Below are 13,859 nucleotides of genomic sequence, written 5' to 3'. Positions count from 1 at the left end.
CTGGGTTGGGAAAGTCCCCCTGGAGTAGGAAATGGTAACCCCCTCCAATATTCTTGCCTGGAGAATTCCACAGACAGAGGAACCTGGAAGACTACGGTCTATGGGATCACAAAAAGTCGGACATGACTTTGCATGCTCCCACACCAGACCACCATGCTATATATACACCATACGTACTTTCAAGGATTTAAAAAATACATAAATTGAGTACTTCAGGGTGTTTCTCTTGTTGCTTACAGTAATACCTAAATACACTTCATTTTCAACTCCTGCTCCCCAGCCTCAGGCACTGTAAAGCTAGAGCTTCTGAGTCTCCTGCAGAAGAAAAATTTCTGAATTATATCAGCATTGAAAAGTTGGTGGGATCTGTGTTTAGCTTTCTTTAAAAAGCAATTCTGAGAGGCAACGTTTCTTTGATGAGCCATTATGAGCCACCCTTTCTCAAGTGAGATTCTCTGAAGAAGTGTTTAAACGTTAGCCTTATTTTTGTAAACGTATGCATAGTAGCTCTTTCACAGAACAAGAATGATTTTCCCGGATCAAAGATTTGCTTGAAAATCATTCTATTATTAATGGTGAAGGGTCTATTTTGTTACAGTGAAATTCTAAGAACTCACTGTAGGAATTAATAGATACATTAAGAAAACCTCGAATGTATTGTGCTTCCTATGTAAAAATGATGCTTTGGACATTGCATCAATGTATTTGGCACTTTGAGCTGTTTTCTCAACAATGACATTGAGGCCACCTGTGAAAAATGGCTGCCTGGGGTGGGGTATAGTTGCTAGTCTTCCTAAAGAGTAGATGTATTGCTGTTGTTGTTCAGTTGTTAAGTTGTGTCTGACTCTTTGTGACCCCATGGACCGCTGCATGCCAGGCCTCCCTGTCCCTCACCAAGTTCATGTCCATTGAATTGGTGATGCCATTCAACCATCTCATCCTCTGCCACCCATCTCATCCTCTGCTACCTCTTCTTTTTTTGCCTTTAATCTTTTCCAGCATCAGGGTCTTTTCCAATGAGTTGACTCTTTGCATCAGGTGACTAAAGTATTGGAACTTCAGCTTCAGCATCAGTCCTTCCAATGAGTTTTCAGGGTTGATTTCCCTTAGGATTGACTGGTTTAATCTCTTTGCTGTCCGAAGGACTCTTAAGAGTCTTCTCCAGCACCACAATTTGAAAGCAACAGTTCTTTGGTGTTCAGCCTTCTTTATGTATATACGAATCTAATTACTAAAATCTGAATGCATGCCTGGGAGACATTCAGGAAAACTGCTTCTTTTTAGTATAGAATGGATTATAAACCAGCACATCTGGTTTTTCCTCCCAATTCTTGACACTTTCTAGTTATGTCTATCATTTATTCTTCCTGGATTTTATCTTTACAGAAAAAGTGTTTAAAAAATTCCAAGATCATAAACAGTTAAACATCTAAGTGTTTTTGGGTTTCTGACTCTCCAAACCAACTTTATCAATCACATCCATAAATTTCCAACTTTTGATATGCCCTTCCTAGAAGATTAAATAATAGTTTTGTAATGATAAAAGTAACTACCTTAAGAGTATGCATGGGGTGTCCCAAAATTTATATGTCCGTTTATTGAAAGTGAGTGTGTATTTGACTTGTTTTGCTTTCGCTCTAAAAAAATGGCTAGGTAACAACCTGTTGGATCATGCAGCAAAGAGCAACTGTAACAGGATCCTCTTCCTGTTGACAAAAGGTCAACGTGGATATTCTCACTGTGCTGACGGACATCTCTGTTCTGAGTAATAATTAGGTATCTTTATACTTTTGCTTGCTTCATCAGAAACATTCATTTTGACTGAAGCAGCAGAAGTGGAGGCCACACCTGAAGAATGAGAACACAGTTCCAGTGACATTGTGTATGTGCTTAGTCCCTTGGTCGTGTCTGACTCTTTGCAACCTCATGGACTGCAGCCTGCCAGGCTCATCTGTCCTTGAGGAGTCTCCAGGCAAGAATACTGAAGTAGATTGCCGTGCCCTCCACCAGAGATCTTCCCAACCCAGGGATCAAACCCAGGTTTCCTGCATTGCAAGCGGATTTTTTATCAACTGAGCCACCAGGCAAGCCCAAGAATACTGGAGTGGGTATCCTATCCCTTCTCCAGGGGAACTTCCTGACCCAGGAATCAAACCAGGGTCTCCTGCATTGCATCACGGTATCAACAATTTTGCCATCTATTCCTCATCATTTACAACAGTTCTCATCTGTTTGTTTTTAAAGAGGAATGAGCAACTCAAGGACTACATTATTTTTTCAGAGTCTTGGATTTTTATTTTCTGAGGCAATCTTAGATCATCTTTGTACAAAGTCTGAGAGTGAATTCAATTTTCAGAAAGGCAAAATGCAGTTTGGGGTCTATTTCATGTCTTAAGTCACTTGGTTCCATTTATCTCCCTGCGCCAAACATGTCAATATCCATACAATTATTTTGGTAAACTTACCCTTATAGTAGCACACAGTGAAACTGATACTGTAGTGTCTCATCAGTAAATCTCTAAGGTGGTGATAAGGACGTTTAATGACCCACTAAACATGCCAGGTACCGATGAATCCAGGAAACATGATACCCAACTGTACTTGGTTACCCAGAACAGAAACCTGGCTATCATCCTTGACGCCTCCTCTCCTTTACTCCCCATAACCAAATAATCCCCAAGTCCTATTGGCTTGTCTTCCTGCAAATACACTGAAGTGATTCTCATTGTCTCTGTATCAGTTATTATAGTCATCATTTGGGTCATAACCTCTCCTCTCATAGTTTTAGTGCCCTTTCAGTTAATCTTCCAAGCTAAATTAAATATTAAACTTTCTAAAGTGCAAAACTGTTTCTGTCATTGTACTATTTAAAGTCTCTACATAGCTTTTGATCACCACCAGAGAATAGCTTTTAATAGGTGCTCAGAACATACTTGTTAAATGAAAAAAGAATCCTTTAAGATAAAACCCAGGTTTCTTAGCATGATAGATAAAACTACCACTTCTACACTATGTTTTCTACCAATGGTATACAAGGGGGTTTTTACTGATAGGTAGCTCACCAACAAATAAATCTACTTTAATGGTTATGTATTTATTTTTATGAATTGCTATCTGTTATTGACAAAGGTTGCTGATTTTCCATTTATAGAGATGATGGACAGGGAGGCCGGGCGTGCTGTGGTTCATGGGGTCGCAAAGAGTCGGACATGACTGAGTGACTGAACTGAACTGATCTGAAGAGATGATATAAAATATACTTTTGACATAAACATCTTAGGTTATAACAAAGTTCACTTAAAGAAAGAATATTATATAAAGAATATGATAGGTGAAATGGGGCTATAGTGAGAAGCCAGCACAACAATTATAGCCCATTCCACTGAATTATAATTATTTGCTTACATATTTGTTTCCCTTGCTAGACCACGAGTTCTTGTAGAGCAGTGATGACCCTTTCACAATATGACCATGTGGGAAAAGTAAACTATATTTTTGAGTGAATGAAGTCAAGGAAATTCAATTTGGATAGTGCCAGGACAAGAGCTTGAATTAATGGTAATTGCTTGAGTAATATTTAGACAAATGGCAATGTCAATAAAGACAGCATCTTCAATACCCAACCTTTGGAATATTTCAATGGCCATTTAGACATGTTTTTTTGAAACTGGTTCAAAACAATTTTTTTAGGTAGTATATACGAAATACCAAATGGTTTCAGAAGAAAGTGAACCATTTGAATGGTTAGCTTTCACACCACATATCAAATATCCAAACCAGAAACCATTTAATGAAGATTGAATCTTTAGCTTATACCATAGTTTCCTTCTTTTAGTCTCTATTTGTGGGATGCATATACGGTTGGTTCTTTTTAACTAAAAACTGTTGTATGAAACAATAGTTTTAAATTCTAGAAAAAAAGATTAAAAGGGAATGCACAAGATGTAGAGAAGATGTTTTTCAAGGTGATTTTGCTTATAGATTTCATTTGCTTTCACTGCTATCTTTTTCCCTTCTCCAAATTCATATAGACTTGTACAGTACAAGAGCTCAAAGGATCTTGGTGATAGTCTGACAATCTCATTTGGACAGTAAAAATACTGGTGCTGAGAGAAGTCAGCGTGTCCTGGTCTTAAGGCCAGGTTAAGGCAGAGTCAAGAATAGAAACCAAATCTCCTGGAGTCTAGGCTAGAGTGCTTCATTCTAGGGAATACTGCCACTCCTTACTTTAGCATTCTTTCTTTCTGTCCCTGTAATTCTTAAGTCTGAATTCACCTCCTCCCTTAAGTGGGTAGTCTGTGTTTGCCTTATTAAATGAGGTGAACAAAAATAAGTATATTTAGAGCTCTGAACAATTTTTCCCTTAATGATCCATTTCTGTAAATAGGGTACTTTCCAGAATTTCTTTAGCATTTCACCACGTTTACTAATGGTATATCATGATAAAACTTGCCTAGTGCAGAGTTTATCAAAAAGTAGGTCTTTCTGTCAACTTCATCACAGAGATTAAATCAATGAGTCAGTGAAGTAGGAGGCAGAAATTTGCTGTCATAAAGGGGTCTTAGTGGGTAACTCTATCAATTTGTGTAAGGTGCTAGGAGGAAACCTAATACAGTTCTTGTTGTATAAATATAAGAATTACTTTCTTAAAAGAGTCAAGTGATTTGGAAACACAACTCACTCTCTGATCTGGTAGGAAAACTGCTCTCAGGGATATTTCACAGTTTCAATTTAGATATTTGTTTCCATAACGAATTTCAGTTGATGTATTTTAAGTATAGTATACATGAAGTGAATTCAAGGTTCCAGATATGATTTTGAGAAGTGGGCAACAGTGTATGTGTCTAGAACTCTTCCTAACTGGGTGACTTGGACCATAATGTAGAAGTGAGTGTTTTACTGGGGGCCTGTTAGGCAGATGCTCATGGCTTTCTTGGTTTACTCTGCTTTTCCATCTGTTTTACCTGTTTCTATTTCTGAATAATTTATTTTGCCATCTGCATAAACAGAACACCTGGCTGAAGGCTAACTCTTACACCTAAATAATTTAGAGAAAATAACCTCTTTAGTCTCTATTGGAATAATGTAATGACTTTCAAGAACAAAGCCCTTAAATAAATAACTCTTAGGGACATGTCTACTGTTTTAATGATTACACTAACAATTTAAAAAGTTAATATTAATTTATGTTTTGGATTAAAAATGCCTCAAATTTTTGTTTGTATTGTTTTCCTTAAGATATCAATTCTAGCAGTTGTGTGGCTTTTCTATTTCATGCTGATGTGTTTTGCATGTCTTCATTTACAAGAACCATTGTTGTTTGTAGATAATTATGACTTTATTATATCCTAACTAAAAAGCTGCTCAACTCTTGACTGTGAGAAATAGCAATAAATTCATTTGCTCCTTCCTAACAGCTTACTTCAGTAAGTGCTTAGATCTCTATTAGCATATATGCATGGCATTACATAAGAAACACTTCATCCTGGATGATTTCTGCTTTTGCTGAGGTTATCTTGGTGATACAATTATTTTCAGCATTTTTTCACTGTGAAAGAAAACTCAATTGTGGCACAAATTTGTAAATTGAAGGCAGGCACTCAAGTTGAACTTCTACAGACTGATTTATTAATAAATAAACTTATGAACTCTCAGTCATTCAAATTTCAGCGATGACAAGAATGAAAGTATCTTATATTAAGTCTCTACCTAACTGCTTACTAGCTGGGTGACCACTTATCTGAATGAATGATTTATCTATTTATTTTATCAGGTGATTTATCTGAACTTTCTGGGTCTTGGTTTCCTCATCTGTGAGTGAGTCAGTGAGTCAAAGTCACTCAGTCATGTCTGACTCTTTGCGACCCCATGGACTATAGCCCATCAGGCTCTCCTCTATCCATGGGATTCTCCAGGCAAGAATACTGGAGTGGGTTGCTGTTCCCTTCTCCAGGGGATTTTCCCAAACCAGGGGTTGAACCCAGCTCTCCTGTTTTATTTTCTTTTAATTTTGCTTCCTTTTGGTCTTTACCCTACTGGGGTCTTTGGGAACTATGCGTATGTGTAATAACATCTACCATACCTCTTCATTTTAACTTAGCCTGGATTTGAAGAGCCAAAACAGGAAAACACTTAAAGGAGACCTGAGATTCTCACAGAGAAATAAATTAGATCTGCTGTTTCTTTAAGCTTTCCTTTCCTGTTCTTTATTATTAATTTTTAAAAAAATGTAATCTCTCCTTTTATCAGCCTTCATCATTCCTTACTGTAAGAAAGTGAAATCACTAAAGGCAAATAACCTTATGAATCTGCTGAGCATGAAGTGAAAAGGCCATGGTACAGATGAATGGATTAGGAGGGAGACACCTGACTCTAGGGGTTTACAGTTGGTAAAATCTCAGGCTTTGTTGTGCAATAGGTATCATTATGTGTTATACAATGACTGGGTACTGATTGTTTGCAGTGACACAAGCATAAGCAATCCTTCAAAATCAAGTATAAATATAACAAGAAAAAAAGCAATATGGAAAGATTTAGAAATGTTCAATAATTGCTATTTCTTGGGTGAATACTGATCAGTAGTTGGGTTATCCGGCAAAATGTGAGAATAAAAGATTTTAGAAAGCAACAATTTTATTTTTTTATTTTTCTTTTTAGAAAGCAACAATTTTAAAGAAATGAAAGCTATGCAAAATGCATTGCAGTCCTTCATTATACAGTTCATAAGTATAAAAAAAGAGTTCTAGGCAGTTAATTAATTCATAATTCTGGGAAATATTTTTCCATGCAGTAAATCTATAACAATAACTGTTACACAGTCTCTCTCTCTCTTGCTCTCTTTATTAGAGACCCTTATCACCAAGTCTTCCACGGATAGTCTCTGTACCACCATTTGCTTCCAGTTGCTTCACAAGCCACTCCTAACCCACCCCTGGAAACTATGTATAAAATCATTTAATGTGTGCCAATGTAAAACAGGAATAATAGTACTTATCCTATAGGTTTTAGTTAAAGTGCAGCATGTGTAGCATTTACGTATTGAAAAAATTATACCTCTATTTGTTATTCAAATTGAATAAACATTTAATAATGGATTATTACAAATATCTTAGGTAAGTAAGATTTAAATAGTGTTTAAGAATTAATAATTTGGAAAAAATTCTAAAGTGTTTTACACCATTCTTTTAATTTTTAATTATCTTTTAATTTTATAATTCAGAATATACTGAATATAATTTTAATTGAAAAAGTATGGTTATCAAAGTAAATAACTGTACACTATATGCTGCACGGGCTTTTCAGGTGGCTCAGTGGTAAAGAATGCATCTGCAACGCAGGAGACGTGGGTTCAATCCCTGGGTCAGGAAGATCCCCTGCAGAAAGAAGTGGCAACCCACTCTAATATTCTTGCCTGGGAAATCCCATGGATGGAGGAGCTGGTGGGCTATAGTCTATGGGGTCACAAAAGAGTCAGTTTACCACTTAGCAACTAAACAATAACAACAATATCCTGTATACTCCCTGTATAGAATAATTGAGCAATATTCACAGGCTAGTTAAGATACAAATCACTATTTTTCTACTGTTACTGGCCCTGGATAATTTTCCCCTTTGAGGTCTTAGATCTACTTTTTAAATTTTTATGTCTTCCCTGGCTAACAGCTGTCTTTTTTTGCTATAGCTTATAGGTTTGCTTATAGCAGTTCCTGTCTCTCATTTTAATTTTCTGCTTATAATCTATTAAAGACTTGGAACACAAAGTTCCAAGGGATGGGTTTTCTTATGTATATGTTTTAGTGCAAGAATTTTGAGATATTTTGTTGTTCATTGCCCAGTGGTTGTCAATTTGTGTTAGTAGATTATTTCTAAATACTCAAAATGTATGACTTGCAAATTTACTATTCTACAGAAGCACTAAATTGTTTATTATATGAATACATGGTTATTATTTCAACTAGGAAAGAGACAAAACAAATTCTCATTTATCCAAATTTTGAACACTTTTATAACTTAGCTAGAATAATGCTAACAAAATAACACATCAAGAAGCAAGTTTAAGTTATGCTTGATGCAGTTTATTGTTGCCTCTGAATTTATGGTATTCACCTTATTTGAAAAATGTTCATATTCATTATGGAATATCTCCTATGAGCCTGGCAACGTGTGATGTGATGAAAATATCAAAGAAATATAAGGTGTTTTGTATCTTTAAAGAGGTTCAGCAGGTGATGGCAGGATTAAGAGGAGGAAGGGAGGGCAGAGAGATAAACAAATAAAATATAGTATGAATTATGATACAAGAATGTACAGAATATAATTAGGGGTACAAAGGCAAGAATGGTTCAATCTCCTTTGTGGGGCTCTAGAAAGCAGGAGCACAGATGTAGAAATAGGCTTCCAGAGGAAGTGTGGTATGACTTAAATAATGATTTACTCTTCTACAGTCAGTCCGTCTATAAATTGTATATACTGATGTGGTAAATTTAGAGGTTGAAGTGGTTCATATAACAAAAGTAACTATAAATAACTGCTGTGGCTGGAAGGTAGGGTGTGTGTGTTGGGGATGGAGGAATAGAGAGATGAGGCCATAAAGGTAAATCTGTCATGCAGAATCCTTGCTGTGCCTAGAAGTTTTCATTTTATTCTGAAGCAGGGGGAGTCATAAACGGTTTTAATCGGGCAACTGATATGTTCAGATTTTCACTTTCCAAAGATGCTTCTGATGTATTGTGTGAATGGGATGAAGCAAGAATAGAAGCACAATGACAGATAGTGGAGATGCGGCAATAGTCCAAAAAAGGAATCATGCATTTTGAACTCAGGACGTGAGAATAGAAGGATGGGTGGATTTGAGAGTTATTCAGGCAGGTAGGAATCAACAGGACTTAAGGACTAATTAGACTTCTGAGGGTAAATGGAGATGGAACTTGTGAGGGAACATCAGAAAAATAAGAATTAAGGACAACTCCTAGGTTCATGACTGGAGTGACTGGGTGACTCTGGTCCCTTTGACTATGATGGGAAATAGAGGAGAACAAACTTCAAGGAATATTTAGTTTGGGAGACACAGAATTTGGGATACTTGTGGTCTAATTTGATGCCTGATGCTGTATGCAGCTAGTATACTGGTTGGATAAACAGATGTATATTGCATTTTGAAAGATCAGTGTTAAAATGTATAGTTAACCAATAGCAAACATTCATCTGGTCAGTATTAGAAGCTAATCATACAATGAAATAAGGCAAGGGAAGAATGAATGGAGACATCATATAGAAGAATTTTGGGGGATTTCTTGTTCAAACCGTTCAGCTCCAAGTCTTTATGGCATAAGACGGCATTTGAGTTACTTCTTGCTACCCAGATGTAGATTCTGATCTTCTTTCCACTGCCACAGGAAAATAATGAAAGGGCAGGGATACATCTTGAAAATCCTCAAAGATAATCTGGTTAATTGTTTAAAAGAAGAGTCCATGCAGAATATGTGGTAATGCTGATACTGCAGCCCCAGCATGAGAGATAGATATATACCTATATGCATATCTATATCCATATTTATACAGATATGCTTACATATATAGATGTAGATATAGGTATATGGATATATGTGAAGAAAAGCACTTTGATGTAGAGATGATTTTAGAAGATATTCACACTGAAAGTCTCCAGAAGGGTAATATCAGAAAGGGAATAAGTAAAATCCTCATAAAAGGTAAAAATAAAAAAGATTGAGAGTCCAAGTGAAGTCACAGGGATGAACAAGTCAAGGTAGAAAGCAGATTTCCATGGGCAATCTGAAGTATTAAAAAGAGTAAGGAAAAAGGAGAAAGAATGGACACATCTGGGTATGTGTGCATGCGTGCTGTCACCTCAGTTGTGTCTGATGCTTTGTGATCTCATGAACTGTAGCCCACTAGGCTCCTCTGTCCACGGGATTCTCCAGGCAAGAATACTGGAGTGGGTTGCCATGCCGTCTTCCAAGGTATCTTGCCGACTCAGAGATTGAAACCTCGTCTCTTGTGTCTCCTGCATTAGCAGGCAGTTTCTTTACCACTAGTGCCACATGGGAAGCCCTAACACTAGGGTGAAAACTTGGATTTCTTCCACTAGACTTGTTATTTTAAGTATTAAAAGTCTCCTTTAAAGAAAAACAGAGAGGGGAGGAGCCAAGATGGCGGAGGAGTAGGACGGGGAGACCACTTTCTCTCCTACAAATTCATCAAAAGAATAACTGAATGCAGAGCAAACCTCACAAAACAACTTCTGATCGCTAGCTGAGGTCATCAGGCACCCAGAAAAGCAGACCATTGTCTTCGAAAGGAGGTAGGACAAAATATAAAAGATAAAAAGTGAGACAAAAGAGCTAAGGACGGAGACCCGTCCCGGGAAGGGAGTCTTGGGCGGTCTTGCTTGGGCTAGGGTCCGGGCCTGAGGGCCCTGGGGACGGTCGGAGGGAGCTTCTGTGAGGTGCCGGCTTGAACTGTGGGAGACCAGGGGAGAGAGGATCGACCGGCCGGAACACGCTGCCGGCCGTTCGCGGAACAAAGGGACGGAGAAAGTCCCAAGAAGAGGTCGCAGGCTGCGGACCCGCCCAGCCCCGCCGGAGGCAGGAGGCAGGGGGGAGGGGAAGGTCGCGGCGAGACACAGGGGGCAGGCACCCGACCGGCGCGGGCGGGGACGGGGGCTGGGGACGCGGAGGGCGGAAGGCGCGCGCACCCGACTGGCGCCAGCGGAAACTGAGACTGGGTCCGCGGAAGGGAGTGAGTGTGCCACACCTGGGGATAGTGCGCCCATCAAGCCCCTCGCTGCCTGGACCGCTCTGACGAGGAAGGCACAGAGAGCAGGCGCAGCTTTTCCTTCCGCGCTTTTGTGTAACACCCGAGGGCTGGAACCTAGCGCAGCGCGGGGCGCGCTCCATATAGAACAGCCGGGAGCCTGAGCAGCGCAGACGGAGTAAGCAGCGTCAGCCCCTCCCGGCAGCGCCAGCCCGCCCACGCAGGGCCAGCCCCTCCCCGCAGCGTCAGCCCCGCCCCGCAGCGCCAGCCCCTCCCCGCAGCGTCAGCCCCGCCCCGCAGCGCAACGGAACTAGCTACCTGAATAAGAGTCCACCTCTGCCCGCCTGTGTCAGGGCGGAAATGAGGCTCTGAAGAGACCGGCAAACAGAAGCCAAATAAACAAAGGGAACCGCTTCAGAAGGGACTGGTGCAACAGATTAAAATCCCTGTAGAAAACACCGACTTCACCGGAAGGGCCCTGTAGATATCGAGAAGTGTAAGCTGGAACGAGGAGCTATCTGAAACTGAGCCGAACCCACACTGACCGCAGCAGCTCCAGAGAAACTCCTAGAGATATTTTTACTTTTTTTTTTCCTAAGTAAGGAAAAAAAAAAAAAAAATTTTTTTTTCTTTTTATATTTTTTCTCTTTTATTTTCCTTTAAAATTCCCTACTACTCCCCCATTACTCCTTAACTTTCATTTACATAGATTTTTACGATTTTTTTAATTAGGGGGAAAAAAAAATTTTTTTTTTTTTTCTTTCTTTCTTTTTTTTTTGTTTTGTTTTGTTTTTTTTCTTTTTCTTTTTTTTCTTTTTTCTTCTTTTTTTTCCTTTCCGTTTTCTCTTTTATTTTCTATTTTTCTTTTTCTCTTATTTCTTTTAAAGTCCTCTAGTACTCCTCTACTACTCTTCATTTTCATTTTCACTACACTATAACCTTACCAAAAAAAAAAAAAAAAAAAGAAGCCCTATCTTTAAACCGAAGATTATTCTCTCCCAATCTTGACTCTCTGTTTTCTACCTCAGAACACCTCTATTTCCTCCTTTCCCCTTCTCTTCCCAATCCAATTCTGTGAATCCTTGTAGGTGTCTGAGATACGGAGAACACTCTGGGAACAGACAGCTGCATAGATCTGTCTCTCTCCTCTTGAGTCCCCCTTTTTCTCCTCCTGCTCATCTCTATCTCCCTCCTCCCTTTTCTCCTGTTCATGTAACTCTGTGAACCTCTCTGGGTGTCCCTAACAGGGGAGAATCTTTTCGCCATTAACCTAGAAGTTTTATTATCAGTGCTGTATAGTTGGAGAAGTCCTGAGACTACAGGAAGAATAAAACTGAAATCCAGAGGCAGGAAACTTAAGCCCAAAACCTGAGAACACCAGAAAACTCCTGACTACATGGAACTTTAAGCAATAAGTGACCGTCCAAAAGCCTCCATACCTACACTGAAACCAACCACCACCCAAGAGCCAGTAAGTTTTAGAGCAAGACATACCACGCAAATTCTCCAGCAACATAGGAACATAGCCCCGAACGTCAACATACAGGCTGCCCAAGGTGACACCTAACACATAGATCCATCTCAAAACTTATTACTGGGCACTCCATTGCTCTCCAAAAAGAAGAAATCAAGTTCCACGCACCAGTACACTGACGCAAGCTTCCCTAACTGGGAAACCTTGACAAGCCAATCGTCTAACCCCACCCACTGGGTAAATCCTCCACAATAAAAAGGAACCACAGACCTCCAGAATACAGAAAGTCCACTCCAGACACAGCAATCTAAACAAGATGAAAAGGCAAAGAAATACCCAACAGGTAAAGGAACATGAAAAATGCCCACCAAGTCAAACAAAAGAGGAGGAGATAGGGAATCTACCTGAAAAAGAATTTAGAATAATGATAATAAAAATGATCCAAAATCTTGAAAACAAAATGGAGTTACAGATAAATAGCCTGGAGACAAAGATTGAAAAGATACAAGAATTGTTTAATAAAGACCTAGAAGAAATAAAAAAGAGTCAATTAAAAATGAACAATGCAATGAATGAGATCAAAAACACTTTGGAGGGAACCAAGAGTAGAATAACGGAGGCAGAAGATAGGATAAGTGAGGTAGAAGATAAAATGGTGGAAATAAATGAAGCAGAGAGGAAAAAAGAAAAAAGGATCAAAAGAAATGAGGACAACCTCAGGGACCTCTGGGACACTGTGAAACGCCCCAACATTCGAATCATAGGAGTCCCAGAAGAAGAAGACAAAAAGAAAGGCCATGAAAAAATACTCGAGGAGATAATAGCTGAAAACTTCCCTAAAATGGGGAAGGAAATAGCCACTCAAGTCCAAGAAACCCAGAGAGTCCCAGACAGGATAAACCCAAGGCGAAACACCCCAAGACACATATTAATCAAACTAACAAAGATCAAACACAAAGAACAAATATTAAAAGCAGCAAGGGAAAAACAACAAATAACACACAAAGGGATTCCCATAAGGATAACAGCTGACCTATCAATAGAAACCCTCCAGGCCAGAAGGGAATGGCAGGACGTCCTGAAAGTAATGAAAGAGAATAACCTACAACCTAGATTACTGTATCCAGCAAGGATCTCATTCAGATATGAAGGAGAACTCAAAAGCTTTACAGATAAGCAAAAGCTGAGAGAATTCAGCACCACCAAACCAGCTCTTCAACAAATGCTAAAGGATCTTCTCTAGACAGGAAATGCAGAAAGGTTGTATAAACGTGAACCCAAAACAACAAAGTAAATGGCAACGGGACCACACCTATCAATAATTACCTTAAATGTAAATGGGTTGAATGCCCCAACCAAAAGACAAAGATTGGCTGAATGGATACAAAAACAAGACCCCCATATATGCTGTCTACAAGAGACCCACCTCAAAACAAAAGACACATACAGACTAAAAGTGAAGGGCTGGAAAAAAATATTTCATGCAAATGGAGACCAAAAGAAAGCAGGAGTCGCAATACTCATATCAGATAAAATAGACTTTCAAATAAAAGCTGTGAAAAGAGACAAAGAAGGACACTACATAATGATCAAAGGATCAATCCAAGAAGAA

This window comes from Cervus elaphus, chromosome 19, assembly GCF_910594005.1.
Source record: "Cervus elaphus chromosome 19, mCerEla1.1, whole genome shotgun sequence".
In the NCBI taxonomy this organism is placed as follows: Eukaryota; Metazoa; Chordata; class Mammalia; order Artiodactyla; family Cervidae; genus Cervus; species Cervus elaphus.
The sequence above is the reverse complement of the archived record's forward strand: the minus strand, read 5'-3'. Positions refer to the sequence as shown.